We start from the raw sequence: 18,850 nt of genomic DNA, 5'->3' as shown, positions 1-18,850 counted from the left end.
GTAAAAAGAGACACAAAAGAGACTTAAAATAACTAACTCTAACCAAAAAGCAGGTAAATCCACTGGCACCTATCTCACTTCTGAGTACAAATACATCTGCACCAGAATAGAATCAGAATAAACATAATTGTGATATAGCTAGCTTGTACTCAGTCTTATCAAAGACACTTCTGTTACTACTATCCATTGAACCAGACACATACTTTTAACATTAAAAGTAGTCCATGATCCCAAAAGGGCTGTCCCATGACCTGTGCCAGGTAGAAATATAGCATTTAAAATTGATTTAATCTTGTCTATTATTTTTGTAAAATGTCTCATCTGAGACCGAAATGGAGCTTGCACATATAAAACTGATGAGAACATAGTCTCCACAGTGAAGGCGGTTATAGCCTTGTATGGAAAAATAGCTCAGCAATTATAATTTTGCATATTAAGTTCTATAATAATGGTTTGCATAGAGTTGAGGGAACAGATATGGAGGGCTTCCCATTAGATATAACATTTAATCTGGATTTGAAGGTGGCATTTGTTTATTCATATAGAATTTGGGTAACTACACTTTATTGAAAGACTCTAATCTATGTAAGATATGAATGCATAATACTAGAATGCAAACCTTATAACATAGTATGGTTCCCTTATTTACTGCAGTATCGCAAGAATAGGAAACTGGCATGATGTAGGCATTTGATTAATATTTATTGAGTGAATAATAGAATGTGGTGAATTTGCACAACCGTAATTAGTTTAAATTGCTGAAGAAGAGACATCCTGGGTAAAGCTGTTTCTGCTGTGTTTGGGCAGCAGGACAATAATAGGAGGCAGGAAGCAATGGTGTGTAGAAAGGGCCCGGTGAATGTCCAGGATTGTGTTTTGTTAGGGCTGCTGCTCCTGAATTGGCAAGTGAACTGGGCTGTGCAGAATATAGGTGAAAAGTTAAATACAAAGGAAATAAGAAAAAACTTCCTTTGCTCAATGATTCCTCAAATCTGGGTACTTTTCAGGGTTCTTAATCCCCAAGGAAGTTTTTCAAGTTCAGAGGAATCTTTTAAGAAACCATGCTACTTCCATAATTCTAATCATGCTATTTTCTCTGCCTTATCTTTATTTGGAATAGAGGGTGGGAAATGGAGCTGTAGGGCTCATTATTTAAATAAGTATTTTCTCCTAATTAAAGCAATGGTCAAATGTGCCATAGTGAGATATGAGAACATTCTTCTTAAATTGACAGAGAACCATAGAATTAGTTTAGGCAGAGGACTGGTATGTTCAATTTTATAAACTACAGAGTGAAAGAAAAACGGAGGGAAAGCTACATAGAAGAAATAGAGAGAAGCGCATTCATGCATTCATTAGCTCATTCTTGAATAAAGCTGCAATGAGCACTGATAATCTGTGACAATCTATGCTGCCCATAGGGATGCAGAGGAGAAGAAGGCAAACTCAGCCTCTGCCCTTGTGCGGCTTGTGGTCTAGAAGGACAGAGGAAGACTGAACCAGTGTGATTGTTTGATGAATGCTTAAGAACAACCAGAAATAGCCCGGCTGGCATGGCTCGGTGGTTGTGTCGACCTAGGAACCAGAAGGTCACATGCCTGGGTTGCGGGCTAGATCCCCAGTATGGGGCATGCAGGAGGCAGCTGATCAATGAGTCTCTCTCATTATTAATGTTTTGATCTCTCTCTCTTCTCTGAAACCAATAAAAATGTATTTAAAAAAATAACCAGAAATAAAGAATACAATGAGAGTTTGACATAACAACCTAAAGACTTACCTGAAGATGTAAAGTGAGTGCACAGTGAGATATAAAGTCCAGTAGAATTTAACCTAGTAGCAGAATAAATAGAAGAGTGTCCCAGGCAATGGCAGCCCCTGCCATCATCAAGACTTTAGATGGGAAATGCTGCAAAAAAACCCAAAAAACTACAAGGTAGTAAGTATACATTGTTTGAAGCAAAAACGTTTTTGGTGTTTTTGTTATGGCAGCAACAGAAAACTGATATATTCAGTTTATTTTTATGAACAACATGTTATGCTTAGGATATGCTAAATGTTAGAGGTAGGAAAATATTGATTAAAATACAAATTGGACACACATTGGCAGTCACTCCTATCTTGCTGATATTATGTGTGACAATAAAAAAAAACATGATAATGAAAAACTTTCTGAGAACCATCCACATTCAATATTATGTTATAACATAATTCTGTTTGTTTTAAAGTTTTAGAGGACATGCAACTAGAGTCTTCATAATGAGGTAGCACAGTCATTTCCGGTGTGTAGTTTATCATGTCTGAAAAACTCTCACTACAATAAAATGGTGCAGTCAATTTCATTTCTCGGCAATAATAAGTTTTTGTTTTACCCCCAGGGTCTTGGGTAAATTCACCCAAGTGTAGATTGAAATGAGCTTCAGGTCCTTAGATTCTTAAACGTATGCTACAAAACTAATTTTCTATATATAATATGTTGGCCTGTTTTCTTTTTTTCCCATTTTCTGTACTTTATATAATTTATATCATACTTGTTCAAAATAGAAAACACTGGTTACTTTTTATTAGGAAAATAAATCCTTGCTGAGAAGAAGTTGGTGTGCAAAATATTTAGCTCATTTTAGTCCATGTCTGGAATTATACCGTGACATTGAACTGTGAGAAGACAGATTAGTAGAAGTTGGTCTTCATCGCAACATTAATAGGACAAGAAATGGCACCAAATGTTAATATTTAAGGCTCAGTGTGTTTCCACTGCAGGCTATGATGTCAACATGATTTAGTTTTCACTTTATTTTTAAAACCTCTAAGAACTTCACGACATTTAAAAAGAGGTTTTGTTGCTTGTTTGTGGAAACAATGGCCCTATTGTTTCTATTTTTTATAAATTCTATTTTCAATATTTCTGTTTGGTCTTATACTTTGAATGATTCATTCTTTCTAAGCAGAAGAAAAAAAGAGCTATCAAAACAATCCTGTCTTCTTCTTCAGTTTAATTTGTACAAATCAAGACATGAGAACCTAATTTATTTAGAAGGTTAAATATGATCTGTCTGATTCACTAACACAAAGTTAAATAAAATTCTGGCTTTCTACAACAGGCATAGACATTTTCTTTTTACTTCTTCCCATATTTTTTCTAACACTACCAAACATAACATCGGATCTTTTGTTTGGAGGTGGTTTATGAATAATTTAGGAACCTGTTATGTTTTCTGAGGTTGTAATGAAGATTTTAGGTTATGATTTCTCCCTCAAATACCTTGCCATCAGGATAAAATGAAAAGGGAAATTATAAAATACATTTGCAATCTTAGATGATATAGTGTCATAGATTTTAAGTTATATTTTATTAAAAAGAAGGACCTAGTGTAGCCAAGAATTTATCATGGTTTTTAAACCCAGGCCAAGAACATTAAATAAAGTACAAGCAGGAAACCATTGGATTTTTTTCAGCAAAGTTACTAACTTGAACTAGCCCTATGTTGATGCTCTGATAATACCTAAGCAAACCTTTACTGAAGCTCTTATCACAGGCCATTGAAAGGTGCCTCCAGATGTCTGTCTTTCCCATGTGGCTTCTCTGTCACATTGCATTTCCCCCCTTTGGGTCCCTGGTATTTAGTAGTAAGCTAGCTTTCTATTATGTTCTCAATATACATTTTTGCAAAGCCTATATTAGCCCAGGCTAAGGATTAGGATGGAATGTGAACCACAGGTTTAATGGCATCTTGGGGATGCTTTGTCAGCCTAGAGGTTATGGGCAGGTTGATGTACAATCACACACACACACACACACACACACACACACACACACACACACACAGAGAGAGAGAGACTGGTGCCTTCATGCCTTCATTGTCTGGGATTTATGGACCTCTTTCGGTCAAGTGCTCACTGGGAATTGTGTAATTCTGATAACTGCCCCAGGAATCTATGGCCCAATTCTATATTCACACCAAAGAAAATAAAGTCCTGTACTCACTCTCTCTTTCAAAAACCCAGATAGTCCAAGATATTGGACCAACGTCTCATTCCAGCCGCTGCTGCACCAGTTCAGGTGTTCTGTAGTTGACTTAGAGATGGAAGTGAGGCCTGAGGGCAGATGGCCAATTTCTAGAACCACCTCTCCCTCTTTAGTTTGTCAGCTCTTTCTAATTTTAAAAAAATAGTATTCCATCTTTTTTTTTTGCAATTTATAAATTCTGACTAAACAAATCTGTATTTAAAATATATGCTACTGTTTCCAATGGGGTTTATCATCTTATGCTTTGCAGCAATACATTTAGGAGTGATTTGCCTCGTTGTGATAAAGGAAGAAACACCACAGCCTCTTAAGTAATACTCTAGGGCTTAATCACAAGGAACAACAACAGCCTATAATTATTGGAATCGAGAGTCTAGGTCAGTGGTCCACAAACTCATTAGTCAACAGAGTGGCGAACCGCGGCTCGCGAGCCGCATGTGGCTCACGAGCCGCAGTTTGCTGACCACTGCTCTATAAACACCAACATTAAATTCCAGGTTTTCAAAGGAAGTTCGGAAGTGAAGGAAGGAAGGAAGGGGCTGCAGTTAACACCAGGTATAGCAGAGAGATGACAGTGTCCTTAATGTCGCATGCTCTCTCTCCCACCCTGAGCCTGAATTTCAGAAACCCTACATTCTGCTACCTTTTCACCTACCCTCCATCAGTTTTTAAACACTGCCCTATTATCTGACCATCTAGCACAAGCATGTCAAACAAATATTTTGGTGGCCCAGCTGATATAACGGTGTGAGCAGTTATTTACAATTATGAAAGGAAAAAAGTCTCCTGCCAGATCCAGAATTACGGACATTCACCTTGGGTCAGTTTGGAAAGTAATCACTGCGGACAGGATTTCCCCCGAAGTAGGAGAGACAGGAGCAGAGGGAGAGAAGCCAAGTGTCAGGAAGAAAACATTAATGTTATCATTGCTCTTGCTCTTGTTTTTTTATGCTATACTTTTCTAAATAAACCTACGTTTCTATGGAAATTGAAGCGTTTTTTTTGTTTGTTTGTGTTTTTTTTTTTTTTGCGGCCCACATAAACTTAAACCTTGTTTATTTAGCCCGTGTTAGCCTTTGAGTTTGACATGCTTGATCTAGCATGTCACCAGTAGTTGCCTCATGCAATGTCCCTCTGCTTGATGTCCCTCTGCTTGAATGCCTGTTGCTAGGTAAGCTACCTGAGCAGCTTCACCCGATTCTCCAGGCTGACTAGGGTCATAGGTAAGCAAAAGGGAAAACAAGACATTTAATAGGGCTAGCCAAATGAGAGAGAGGTTGCATGTGGGTTTCTCAGAAGGTAATATGAGCTCCTGGTTAAATACAGCCAGATTTTTGGGGGGGGGGAGTATATAAATTAAAACAATAAGAGCTACCTGAGAGCTTTGTAAATCTATTTCCTAAGGATTATTCTGTTTGCACTGAACTGGAAGTGGGTATGCTTAACAGCCTTTAATTGATTATTTAGATCAAGTGATGGACATTTCTAAGTAAAGAGCCAGATAGTAAATATTTCAGCCTTTGCTGGACATATGTCTCTGTCATGACTACTTAGCTCTGGTGAAAGGTTATAGCCAATACAGAAAGAATAAGCATGACTATGTTTTAATAAAACTTTATTTACATAAGCAGGCAGAGGGTCAGATTTGACCCTTTAGGTGGGATTATCAAACCCTGAACTAGAACAAGGAAAGGACATCAAAGCACAGAAATTCTGAAAGAACATGAAACAGAGTTTTGGAAAGCAAAATCAGGAAACTTTAGTAAGAAGTATGTTAGTAAGTGGAGTAAAAGCAACTTTAATATTAGAGGAAAATATTTTCATCTTCAAGATAGGCCTACCTAATGAACAAAAAAAAAAGTGATGAGTAAGATAGAACCAGAAGCATAAAACTTAGAAGGAACTGAGGAATCTCAGAAGAGAGAGGGGAAGGAGGACCAGGAAGAGATTAACCAAATAATTTATATGTATATATGCATAACCCATGGACACAGACAATATAGTGTGGTGAGGGCCTGGGGCAGGCAGGGCAGGAACTGGGTGAAGGTGGGCAAGGGGAGGAAAAAAGGCAATGCATCTGTAATACTCTTAACACTAAAGACATTTAAAAAAATAGGCCCATGTATGCAGATTGAATTATTAGTAACAATAGAAAATCAGGAGTAAAAACATCTTAAACTAAGAGATAAGGAGGATAAAGGAATAAACACTAATAATACTGTGCCTAGCTAGCAATCCTTTATTTTGTTTTCCTTTAAACAAATTCTGGAACATAGATGTGTTAGTTTCTTTTATCATATATACCTAATTTATAAAATATACATAGATGCTTTCAAAATGAGTTGATGAGAAAGAAATATGCCAAATTTGCAATTATCTGGAATATCAAGTAGGTGCAGATTATTCAAGTTCCCCACAAAAAAAGAAAAGAAAATTCAAACTCTTCACATGTAACAGGCCCTCTTTTAAGTTGGGGATAATTATGTGGCCTTCCTCATAAATTGATGACTTGCAATGGAGAGAATTAGGGTCTATTTTACCAGAATCTCTGTTCATAAGATAGAGATGATATTCTTGTAAATTGCCATTTGCGAAGGCTTCCCGTATTCCTGCCTTGGGCATTGTTTCAAACCATAGTGTGTGACCAAAATTCTTAATTGTTAAATTAGAAACAAACAGTGCTTTCCTTTCAGTGAAAGTAAGTTCCAGTTTTAAAGCCTCGGGTACTATTTTTCCAAATTTTGGCTTTTGGACATTAACTGATTTTCTTGGATGATCAGTATTATGATTTGAAAGCAAGTGTGTAATTTTCAAATCCAGGAGAGGCAAACTTTTTTTTTTTTGGTTATATGATTTACAATCTTAATGTATTTAGAGAATTTCTGTAAAAGGGAAGCAATAAGGAAGATGATTTAAGGGGATTAATAATTTTCAAATGCCAGAGGCCACATTATAATCAAGTTTTCATACATTTAGTTAATTAACACTTGGAAACAGGTTTAATTTATGTGGAATTTAGAACACTTTTAATAGGTTAGACACGTGTAATTGCCTCTACTACCTATAATCTCCTTGATGTATAATTTGCCTGGAGAGAATGAAGATAAATGATGTGAAAAGCATTCTAATTCCAAAAATCTTGCTGAATGTTCATACCAACGTTCAAGTCTCTTGAAGAGCACTCCAATCTGTTACTTCATTTTTTTAAGAACCTTGTAACTATTTATCAATAGGATGAAGTAAACTTCTTGGTATAATTGATGTCAACACTGCATCAACTAGCAGTAATCTACTTGTTATTTATAGAAAGCATTACAGAGATAAAAATAAATTGCCTTTTAGAAAAGTTTAATGAGGTCCTATTATGTTCAATAAACTGTGGAAGAAATATAAAGCTCAATTGTTGCTCTTAAAAAGTGTGCATGTAGTTGGTAAGATGAGATTTGTTTAACAGTAAATAAAATGTGCATGAAATCAATGAGATATTGTCTAGAAAACAGGTGAGCATAAAGAAATGTTAACTCCTTTGTTACTTTCTGGGAGAGTTATATACTTGTAGTGCTTATTTTGATCTCCAATTTTGATGTCACAGATGTAAATCAATATATTTTCTAATTCAGAGGTTAACCAGTGATGGTGTGCTAACTGGAATAAATTCTAGAAGCCTCATTCAAGAAAAAAAGAAAAAAAAAAACTAATATATTCAATGTCCCATCTTTCTCACTGCAATGAGTGAAATTCCCTTCATTTTCTGTCATTTTTCTAATTCTTCTTTCTCTTTGTTATTTTAATATGAACCAAGAAAGCCTTTAAGAAATATCTAACCTGTTTCTTTCTTAATTGACCTTACAAATCGTGTTGTTTTAAACTTTTTAAAGAACAATTTTATTCTATTTAAAACTTCTACACTTTCTAGTCTTCATCTTGAAATTATTGGAGCTGGGCCCCACTCTTCATCTCTCCTCACAACATTTTCCCTCCTTTTTAACAAGCAGTACAGGGTTGAACTGATCTGCTTTTGGATTCTTGCTTCCTCACTTCCCAAAATATTTCCACCCACTCATTCTGTCGTCTCCAGGATTAGATAGAATCTGGTGCTATGCTATATTATGGCAATAAAAACCCGACCAAATTTACAACAAATTTTTTTCAGTTAGTTACCTCGTATCGGTGAACAACAAAAGAAAAAAAAATTAGAACAAACAGAGTCTTCAGGCAGACATCACACTGTTAGCTTCTTTCTATACATAGACTTCCACAAACCAGGACTTTTGTTTAAAATGTTAAAACTGTAATCTTTATATCTCAAGAATTTAGCATGGCCTGATTATCATTTGGAGCTAACCACAGGAAGGATTTTAGGGTGAAAACACAATATAAAGTCACCAGAGTTCTCTGTCTGAAGTTCTGTGTCTCCCAAAATTTTCCTTTTTGCATGGAGCTGCTATGGCTTGTCTCTCAGCCAGAACTGTAGTCAGTCCAGGAGGCTCTGATGTCTTCTGTAAGGATCAGAAACCGAGCCAGTCTAACGTCTCTGCTCCCCTCCTTTGCCATTAATATTTTCTGTACAATTCTTGGTAAAGAGAACTGATGTTATGTTTTTCTTTGTTTGTTTTTATTTTGGCTAGATCTAGGTAATATAGATGTTTTGCTTTTCAAGAGTGAAGTACCACTCCTTACACAATTTATGTTCTGCTTTTAGGAACTGCTCTGTAAAATAGGTTTTCCACAAAAATGGAAATCTTTGTAAAATTGTTTTTTTCCCTATTATTAACGTCTTACATCAGTATGTTACATGTGACACAAGGAGAAAACCAATATAAACACATTTTTATTTACTAAAGCCCATATTTCATTCATATTTTGTTTCTTTTGACATAACGTTCTTTTTCTCTCCCAGGATCTCATCCAGGAGTCCACAGCACATGGGGTCATCATGTCCCCTTCGGCTCATCTGGTTGTGATTGTTTCTCAGACTTAGCTTGTTTTTGATGACTTTGAGAGTCTTGAGAAGTACCAGTCAGTTATTTTATAGAATGCCCCTCAAGTGGGATTTGTTTGCTGTTCTTTTCGTGATTACACTATGATTATGGCGTTTTTGGGAGGAAGACCTCGGTGGAAAATGCCGTTCTCATATCATAAGTGTGTATTATCACCATGAATTGTCACTGCTGATGTTCACATTATCACCTTTCTGAGGTCATGTTGTCCTGTTTCTCCCCTGTAGGGTTATGTCTTTTTTCCCCATAATGTACTTTTCTAAAGTAACCCATCATGTACAGCCCACGCTTCAAGAGAGGAGGGTCATGGTGCATTTCTCTGAGGAAGATGTGTCTATATAAATGGATAGGAATTTCCTGCATGGGTACTTTATTTTCCTCTGTTATTTGTTTACTTATTCAACCATTTTTAATAATATGGACTTTGGGGATTTATTTTATATTTTGGGGTTAATCCAATATGATTTTATCAATTATAATGTTCAAATTATTCATTTTTGGCCCTAGGGAACTCTCTCAGTTGGCACTTGTGTCTCTCTGACATATCCCATCAGTGTATGTGTGCGTGTGTCTGTGTGTTTGTGTGTGTATTCATGTGCTTTCTTATTCATTGTCATTACAAGATATTCTAGACTCATCTTGTGTATTTCCTGTCCTGGTCTTAGAATCAGTTTTATTTTTCATGAAGCGCTAATTCCTTTAATTGAAGAATGGTAGTACAAACCAAAATTTGGGCGTGAGGTATGTTTATTGTTACTGAGAACAGCATTCATTTTTTTTTAAGTTGGATTATATTATTGAGACTGTTAAAATAAATTATGTGATGGTCTTAGCGTAATATAGTCAGATATCTTCTTTGAATAAAATAGCTATTTATTATGAATGCATACTTATAATGTGACTGATTTTTAATAGTTTGCTTTCCACAGTAACTAGGCAATGAGATATCTTTCTTGACCTCTCTTTTTTAGTTTTAAATAGCAAAACACTTCCAGCCTGAAAGACAAGTGTTATTGTTTTCTTTATTATTCCCCCAATACACACTCTATTCTCCAAAATATATTAATGTGACCAAAATATTCAGCAACTTGTGCCATTATTGAAAAAAATATATAATATTTTATAATTATGTATATACATATATGTTTATATTTATATTCATAAAAATACACACATACACACACATGCACATACTATCACTTTAACCTTTAAATTTCCACAAAAGTTTCAATAATCTAATAAGACTATTCCTTGTTATACAACAGACCATAACAAAAAGTTATTTACTTGTTACCAGTATTTTTTCCCTATTTTTCAGCTGATAGTGCAGGATATTCTAGGACAGAAAGGTCATCCTGACATCTTCCAAGAAAAGCACTCAATCAGATGTTGTAATTTTAATAAAGAGTAGGAGAAACTGTATCAGAAAATATTGAATCAAAAATATTACTAAAACATAAAACATCTCAGGTTAAAAATAATATGCATACGAAATATACAAGTGTCATTGATATATTAATATTTCAAATCTAATGTTATTAATATCACTGACTACTTAATATAACATTGTTATTACACATTTTTTAAATTAAAAGAGATACAAATTTAAAAAAACACTGTAATAATAATAATATGCATACAATTTAGAGTATTTTGTCTCAAGAATTGCAAAATTGAGAGTGTATATACACTTCAGAGTATCTTTGTGTCAGTTCAAGTGTCCTACTCAGGATGCTGAGTGAGCTATCCACTGTAGGTGAAATTTAAAGGAAATAGGTAGTAACCATGCAAACATAGTATCTGATTACCAACCCATCACAGTAGTCATAATGGAAAGGATATGGTCAACCTGTAGTGGTAATTCCTCTGTAGACAGTGGGGCTTAATCACAAGGAACAACAACAGCCTGTAATTATTGGAATCGAGAGTCTAAGACAAGGGGAGAAAACGAATTGCTGAGGTATTCATCTCCTAGAAATGCCATAAAAAAAGTAAAGAGTAGCTTAAACAATAAAATTTTACTGACTCACAATCTTGGAAGCTACAAGTCAAAGATTCAGGTTTCAGCAAGGGTGGTCCCTTCTGAGTGCTGAATCACATGCCTCTCTTAGCGTCTTGTGATGTGTGGGGGCAATCTTTGGCATTGTTTGACTTATCAATGCATTGCTCCCACTTCTGCCTTTATGTTCACACTAGAGGCCTGGTGCATGAAATTTGTGCAGGGTAGGGTCCCTAGGCCTGGCATCCCCACTTCTTTGCCTTCTTCTTACCTCACTCCCTCACTGCCCCACTGCTGCCGCTGGTCACCTGCCATGTTCTGCGCCACCCACTGGTGGTCAGCACAGGTCATAGTGAGTAATTGAACTCCCACTCTCCTAGTTGAACTCCTGAGCGGACAATTTGCATATTAGCCTTTTAAATATATACTAGAGGCCCAGTGCATGAAATTTGTGCACGGGTGGTGTGTGTCCCTCAGCCCAGCCTACACCCTCTCCAATCTGGGACCCCTCGATCAGGCCTAAACGGGAAGTTGGACATCCCTCTCACAATCCAGGACTGCTGGCTCCCAACTGCTCGCCTGCTTGACTTCCTGATTGCCCCTAACTGCTTCTGCCTGCCAGCCTGATCACCCCTAACCACTTCCCTGCCAGCCTGATTGATGCCTAACTTCTCCCCTGACAGCCTGTTTGCCCCTAACTGCCTTCCCCTGCAGGCCTGGTCACTCCTAACTGCCCTCCCTTGCAGGCCTGGTACCCCCCAACTGCTCTCCCCTGCAGGCCTGGGTCCCCCCCAACTGCCCTTCCCTGCAGACCCAGTCACCCCCAACTTCCCTCCTCTGCTGGCCAGGTCACCCCTAACTGCCCTCCCCAGCAGGCTTGATTGCTCCCAACTGCCCTCCCTTGCAGGCCTGGTCCCTCCCAACTGCCCTGCCCTGCTGGCCATCTTGTGGCGGCCATCTTGTGTCCACATGGGGGCAGGATCTTTGACCACATGGGGGCAGCCATCTTGTGTGTTGGAGTAATGGTCAATCTGCATATTACTCTTTTATTAGATAGGATAGAGGCCTGGTGCATGGGTGGGGGCCAGCTGGTTTGCCCTGAAGGGGGTCCCAGATCAGGGTGGGGGTTCCCTTGGGGCATGGGGCAGCCTGGGAGAGGGGCCTGTGGTGGTTTGCAGGCCGGCCATCCTCCAACCCCCGGTGACCCAAGCGGAGGCCCTGGTATCTGGGATTTATTTATCTTCTACAATTGAAACTTTGTAGCCTGGAGTGGAGCCAAGCCTTCTGCTCACTCTGTGGTGGCAGCCATTTCTGTTGGGATTTATGTATCTTCTATAATTGAAACTTTGTAGCCTTAAGCAGAGGCCTGGGCCGGCCAGGGCTGCAGAAGCTTGGCTTCCTCCATCGCAGCAGGCAACCCTAGCCTCCTGCTCTCTCCAGCTCCGTGGCTGCTGCCATTTCTGTTGGGCTTTATTTATCTTCTATAATTAAAACTTTATAGTGTTGAATGGAGGCCTGGGCCGGCAAGGGCAGGCAGAAAGCTTGGCTTCCTCCATTGCCAGGGAAACCCAAGCCTCCCTCCTGCTCTCTGTGGCTGTGGCCATCTTGGTTGGTTTTATTTGCATATTCTCTCTTGATTGGCTGGTGGGAGTGGCTGGTGGGTGTAGTGGACTGATGCTTAATTTGCATATTACTCTTTTATTTGATAGGATAGATGACATTGTCTCAGTATGGGATTCTATATGGGCATCTGTGTCTAAAACTCCTTTTTTTTTTTTTTTTCCAAGAACACTCCTCATATTGCGTTAGGGGCCCATGCTATTCCAGTATGACCTTATCTTAAATGACTACATTGGCACTGATCCTGTTTCCAAACAAGGTCACATTCTGTTACTGGAAGTTAGGACTCTAACATTTGAATTCAGAGATGCACATTTCAAACTGTAACAGATGGTTAATCCTGAAATTAGATATGCTTTTAGTATTTCTGAGTTCCTAATGCAGTCATCCCAATAACCTGTTTTTATAACACCATGGGTTAAACAAATTAATGGAATATTAAAACTGCTTGGCAACATAAATTGATTCTTTCTTTAAATAAACGAGAATTCGTCTTCTTAGTCCATTAGCTTAACTCTGGCACTTTTATTTCTGTGTTTGTATTTTTTTTTTTTTTTTACAACTTAGATTGCTAGTTAAGTTAGGGATATTCATATGAACACATGTTAATAGACTAATATATTTTATGTAGCCAGGTAAGATTTTAGTGTTCAGTTTATGTCTAAAGAATTTTTGAGCTAAGAAACAGGTTTTTTCCCACTTCATTCACCATCTGTAATTAGCCCTTGTCTTTAATAAAGGTCATTTTAACTTTTACTTAGTTTTAATTTCAATATTTCCCTCCACATAACCAAAGCATCAACTAGTCCAATCTTGTATATACACAAAAGTGCTATCTAGATATTGTAATATATATTGAAAGTCTAAGATAGGATGCCTTAGAATATTGTAAAAGGTCTCACAAATGATTCTAATCTTTAAAAGAAAAAAGACTGGATTTGCTGTATTAAAAATAATTAATTTTTCTAGCATTATGATTTTTCTAAATTTATTAACTATTCTGTTTTTATTTAAAAATGAATCTCAGGTGCTTTGCGATAATGTGTAATATCTATTAATGTCAAGTTAACTAAATTTTGAGTAATGTAAACATTTTGGAAAAAAACAATTACTGAAAGCTGAACTTTATTCCTTTGGGCTAGGGAGGGGAATTAACCAGTGGTCATGCACATAAGAAAAATAAATTAAAAATGAAAGTAAACAAAGAAGATGTTTAAATGGGTCCATTGTCAAGGTGTATGCAATCATATTTTATTCATGAATCAAATGTTGAACTCTAATATTCCAACCTAAAATAGAAAACTTTATTAGACAAATATTCATGCCAACTGTGTAAAGAAACTAATCTTGGTAAAAAATTCAGAAATAAATTTGATCTTTGGACCTTCAATGTTTTCTTCAAAAATATCTTTAGCTTTGACAATGTTGATATTATAGAACTATTCATTCGCCAAGTCCAACTATGTATTAATCATCTAGTATTTGAGAAACACTGCTTGAGAGCTGATTCCCAGGAAGAACAGGTCAACAAAGGTCCTTATTTAAAGAACATAAAATCATCTAGCAGCACAAATAGAAGAGTCAATTGGGAAGCAAAGTTTTACTCAAGAAATGAAGCAGAAAGCACTTGGGAGGGGCTAATATTTTAGCATGGAGGAATTGGAGAAAACTTCCCAAAATAAACCCTTTTCATAACCTGGGTGTGTTATCCTTAATGGTAAAAACACACATACTCTCTGTAAGGGAGGCTGAGAAGCTTGGAGATTGTCCCTACACTGGGACAGCCAGAAGTTAGAGAGGAACTGCATTGTACAGACATGGAATCTGGTGATTGCCATCATCCCTTACACCAAGACAATCTCATGCAAATAAAATGCTCCTTTAAATAAATGGGAATTTATTTAAGAGACTTCTCAACTTTTGTCTGGTCTTCAAACCTGCTTTTGACCAGAGACTCTACTCTTTCATTCTTTCCAAATTGATAATTTATTGTAGTTGTCTTATAACTGCTCTACCATTCTCTGCTGTGTGTGTGTGTGTGTGTGTGTGTGTGTGTGTGTGTGTGTGTGAAACAAACCATAGCTTATTCTCTCAGTTTACAGATATTGGATCAAGTAAAACTGAATCCTGACTTGATGCAGATCATGAGGTCCTAAACTTTAAGTCTGATAGAATAATTGGATGGAATCTTTCAGAGGAGGTAGGTTTAATTGCATTAAGTGAAGACAAATATTTTTGACCAGGGGAGTGGTAGAAAGTATGAATGTTCCTGGTTTGTTTTTTTTTTTTAATTTCTCTCCCTGTCCTCGTCATGCTTTTCTGGAGGCTGAGTATATTTTGTCAACCTTCAATGCACTTGTGTGGTTTAGCTCTGTTTCATTCTGTTCCTGCACTGGACCATGAGAACAGCACATCCTAGATGCAGGCAGTTCTTTTGGCCTGAGTTCAAGAATAATAACTCCTCAGAGAAGAACAGAACCCAGAAAAACATAGCTTATCTTCAATCTAAAAAACAATACAAGTTGTGTTGTTATACCTATGATTTTAAGGTGGTACTTCAACAGAAGGAGATTAAAACAGATAAATCATCCACATAGTCATTCAAGCACAAATACAAGATGACATGTTATGTAGGTAGAAAGGAAGTCACTTTACAAAGTCGAAGGAAATAAGTATTAGTGACCACAAGATTGTAAAATCTGGTCAAACATGAGCACGTGAATTTTGGTGTATAACCAGATGTCATAAATAAAGGAAAAGAGGGAGCTTTGTGTTTTGAAAGAGGCCGAAAGAACACATTAAAACTCAGTGTGACTTTGGGATGTGGGAGAGTAGACAGCCTCTCCTCTTGAGATCACAATAGATAACCCAGGGCTCTCAGGTAAGAGCAGCAGCTTCTGTGGGCTCTTTACAATTCCCTCTTTACCTGGGATAGCAGCTGTTAGGATTAAATGTAGAACAGCAATCACACTTCAAAGAGCAAGTATCTGATTCTGGGACTTAAGGTCTGCTTAAAAATTTACCTTTCCATCTATCCATAGACTGTATTGTGATTATCCTATCTAATAAAAGAGTTATATGCAAATTAACCCTCACTCTGCTACACCCACAAGCCATGCCCAGCAGCCACACCCATCAGCCAATCAGAGCGAATATGCAAATAAACCCAACCAAGATGGCTACGGCCACAGAGAGCAGGAGGGAGGCTTGGGTTTCCCTGGCAATGGAGGAAGCCAAGCTTTCCGCCTGCCCTTGCTGGCCTAGGCCTCCACTCAAGGCTACAAAGTTTCAATGATAGAAGATACATAAACCCAAACAGAAATGGCGACAGCCACAGAGCTGGAAAGAGCAGGAGGCTTGAGTTGCCCCCAGTGATGGAGGAAGCCAAGCTTTCCGCACACCCTGGCTGGCCCAGGCCTCTGCTTGAGGCTACAAAGTTTCAATTATAGAAGATACATAAATCCCCCCAAAAAAGGCTGCCACCAGGGAGCAAGCAGAAGACTTGTCTCCGCTCCAGGCTACAAAGTTTCAATTGTAGAAGATAAATAAACCCCAGATACCAGGGCCTCCGCTTGGGTCACCAGGGGGTGTGACCGGCCTGCAAACCACCACAGGCCCCTCGCCCAGGCCACCCCATGCCCCAAGGGAACTCCCACCCTGATCCGGGACACCCTTCAGGGCAAACCAGCTGGCCCCTACCCGTGCACCAGGCCTCTATCCTATCTAATAAAAGAGTAATATGCAGATTGACCATCACTCCAACACACAAGATGGCTTCCCCCATGTGGTCAAAGATCCTGCCCCCATGTGGACACAAGATGGCCACCACAAGATGCCAGCAGGGGAGGGCAGTTGGCAGGGACCAGGCCTGCAAGGGAGGGCAGTTTTGGGTGATCAGGCCAGCAGGGGAGGGCAGTTAGGGGTGACCAAGATGGTAGGGGAGAGCAGTGGGGGGTGACCAGGCCTGCAGGGGAGAGCAGTTAGGAGGGACCCAGGCCTGCAGGGGAGAGCAGTTAGGGGTGACCAGGCCTGCAGGGGAGGGCAGTTAGGGGTGACCAGTCTAGCAGGGGAGGGCAGTTAGGGGTGACCAGGCTGGCAGGGGAGAAGTTAGGCATCAATCAGCCTGGCAGGGGAGTGGTTAGGGGGTGATCAGGCTGGCAGGCAGAAGTGGTTAGGGGCAATCAGGAAGGTATGCAGGCAAGCAGTTGGGACCCAGCAGTCCTGGATTGTGAGGCCCAGTGGGATCGGGCCTAAATGGGCAGTCGGACATCCCTCAGGGGGTCCCTGATTGGAGAGGGAGCAGGCTGGGCTGAGGGACACACACACCCCCGTGCACGAATTTTGTGCACCGGGCCTCTAGTTTGTTAATAAAAATAACATCATGAGAAAGCAATTACTTTCCATCTATCTTATGACTTCTGAAAGTATTGTTATGCATGATGTTCTCTTACCTATGACTTGCTATACTGGTTCTCGTTTAAGCACTGTCTATGCATCAGCCTTTCACAGCTCACAGAATAAACTCTTAAGCTACCAGTACAGTACTCCTATCCCACCCCCTCACCAACCCAGTGATATATCTGCAACATTAAAATGAACCCCCATGTTAAGTCTTAAAAGAAAGGAGGAAATGTCTCTCTTTTTGCCTTGGTTTTCTGCTACCTTCAACACATTGAGTTTTCGCAGAAAAAAAAAAGTTGAAAAATAATTTAAGTGTTTTGGTTTGATTTTTATTTTATAACCCATCCTATATTAAAATGTATATTCCTATAAATTTTGATTACCCTCAGCCAAAGGTTAATCATAACAAGAGTCAATATTTTGCCTTTTCTTGAAAAGTCAGATACTTTTATGGGATCAAGCTTTATATGTAGATTCTGTTGAAAGTAAAATTTCTTATGAAACTCTTTGGTTATGATAACCTAGGAGACCTGTATACCATGTTTTTCAGCCATTAGTAAACCTGGTGTGACAATAATCACCTATAAAGTACATTTTAAATAATAAAGAGTAAAAAATTGCTAAAGAAATGTGGTTGGATACAAATTCCTTTAGCATGTAACAACAAATAAAATTTCTTTGGTAGCCTATTATATTTCTTTGAATTTTATTAGTTTATTTTAATACTAGTGGCTAGTGCACGAAATTCATGCATGGCGGGGGGAAGGGTTGTCCCTCAGCCCAGCCTGCACCCTCTCTAATCTGGGACCCATCGGGGGATGTCCGACTGCTGGTTTAGGCCCGATCCCACAGGGCAGTCAGACATCCCTCTTGCAAACCGGGACTGCTGGCTCCTAAGTGCTCACCTGCCTGCCTGCCCGATCACCCCTAACCACTCTGCCTGCCGGCCTGCTTGTTCTCAAATGCCCCCGCCCCCCTGCTGGCCTGATAACCCCCACCTGCTCCCCCTGCCAGCCTAATCACCCCCAAATGCCTCCGCCTGCCGGCCAGCTCACCTCTAACTGCCCACCCCCCCCCCCGCCAGCCTGATCACCCCCAACTGCCTTCCCCTCCTGGCCTGATTGCCTCTAACTGCCTCTGCCTTGGCCCCACCATCATGGCTTTGTCTGGAAGGACATTGGAAGGTCTCCTGGTCTAATTAGCATATTACCCTTCTATTAGTATAGATTTACTTAAAGGAAGCGAAAGCCTACTTAGTAACTACCTTATATATTAAAGTGAAATAGCATACACGTATGTTAATAGAAATATTTAAATAAAATATAAAGCTTTTAAACTTTTATATCTTTCAAATTAGTTATTAGTTGTTATTTCTAGTGCTTATGCTTTAATAAATATTCATAAGGATAGATCAATGAAAATATTAAACCTGGAATATTTTAGTATAAAGATATCTAAGCAAATGACTTACTGTTATACTAATTTTCAAGTTTTTTTGTTACAATATAAAACAATTTTACTACTTAGTATATTAAGCCCCTTTAATCTTTAAAGGATCCCAAATCAATTATATAGAAAAGATTCCTTTATTAACTTTTGGTTGAGAATATGTTTGTATATTTTCAGAAAACAACTCCAAGACCATGTGGATTCCTGCAACAGAGAGGAATTGACAGGTCTGCTCCAACCACGAAGACAAGAGGAGAAACAGTCCAGAGATGGAAGACGCTGACAACGCCTTGCCACGCTAGCAGTCAGCAGCTGTGCGACACAGCAGGTTGCCTAGGACCCAACCAGAGAGGGTCG

The sequence above is a fragment of the Plecotus auritus genome (assembly GCF_963455305.1).
Source record: "Plecotus auritus genome assembly, chromosome: 7".
NCBI lineage: Eukaryota > Metazoa > Chordata > Mammalia > Chiroptera > Vespertilionidae > Plecotus > Plecotus auritus.
The sequence above is the reverse complement of the archived record's forward strand: the minus strand, read 5'-3'. Positions refer to the sequence as shown.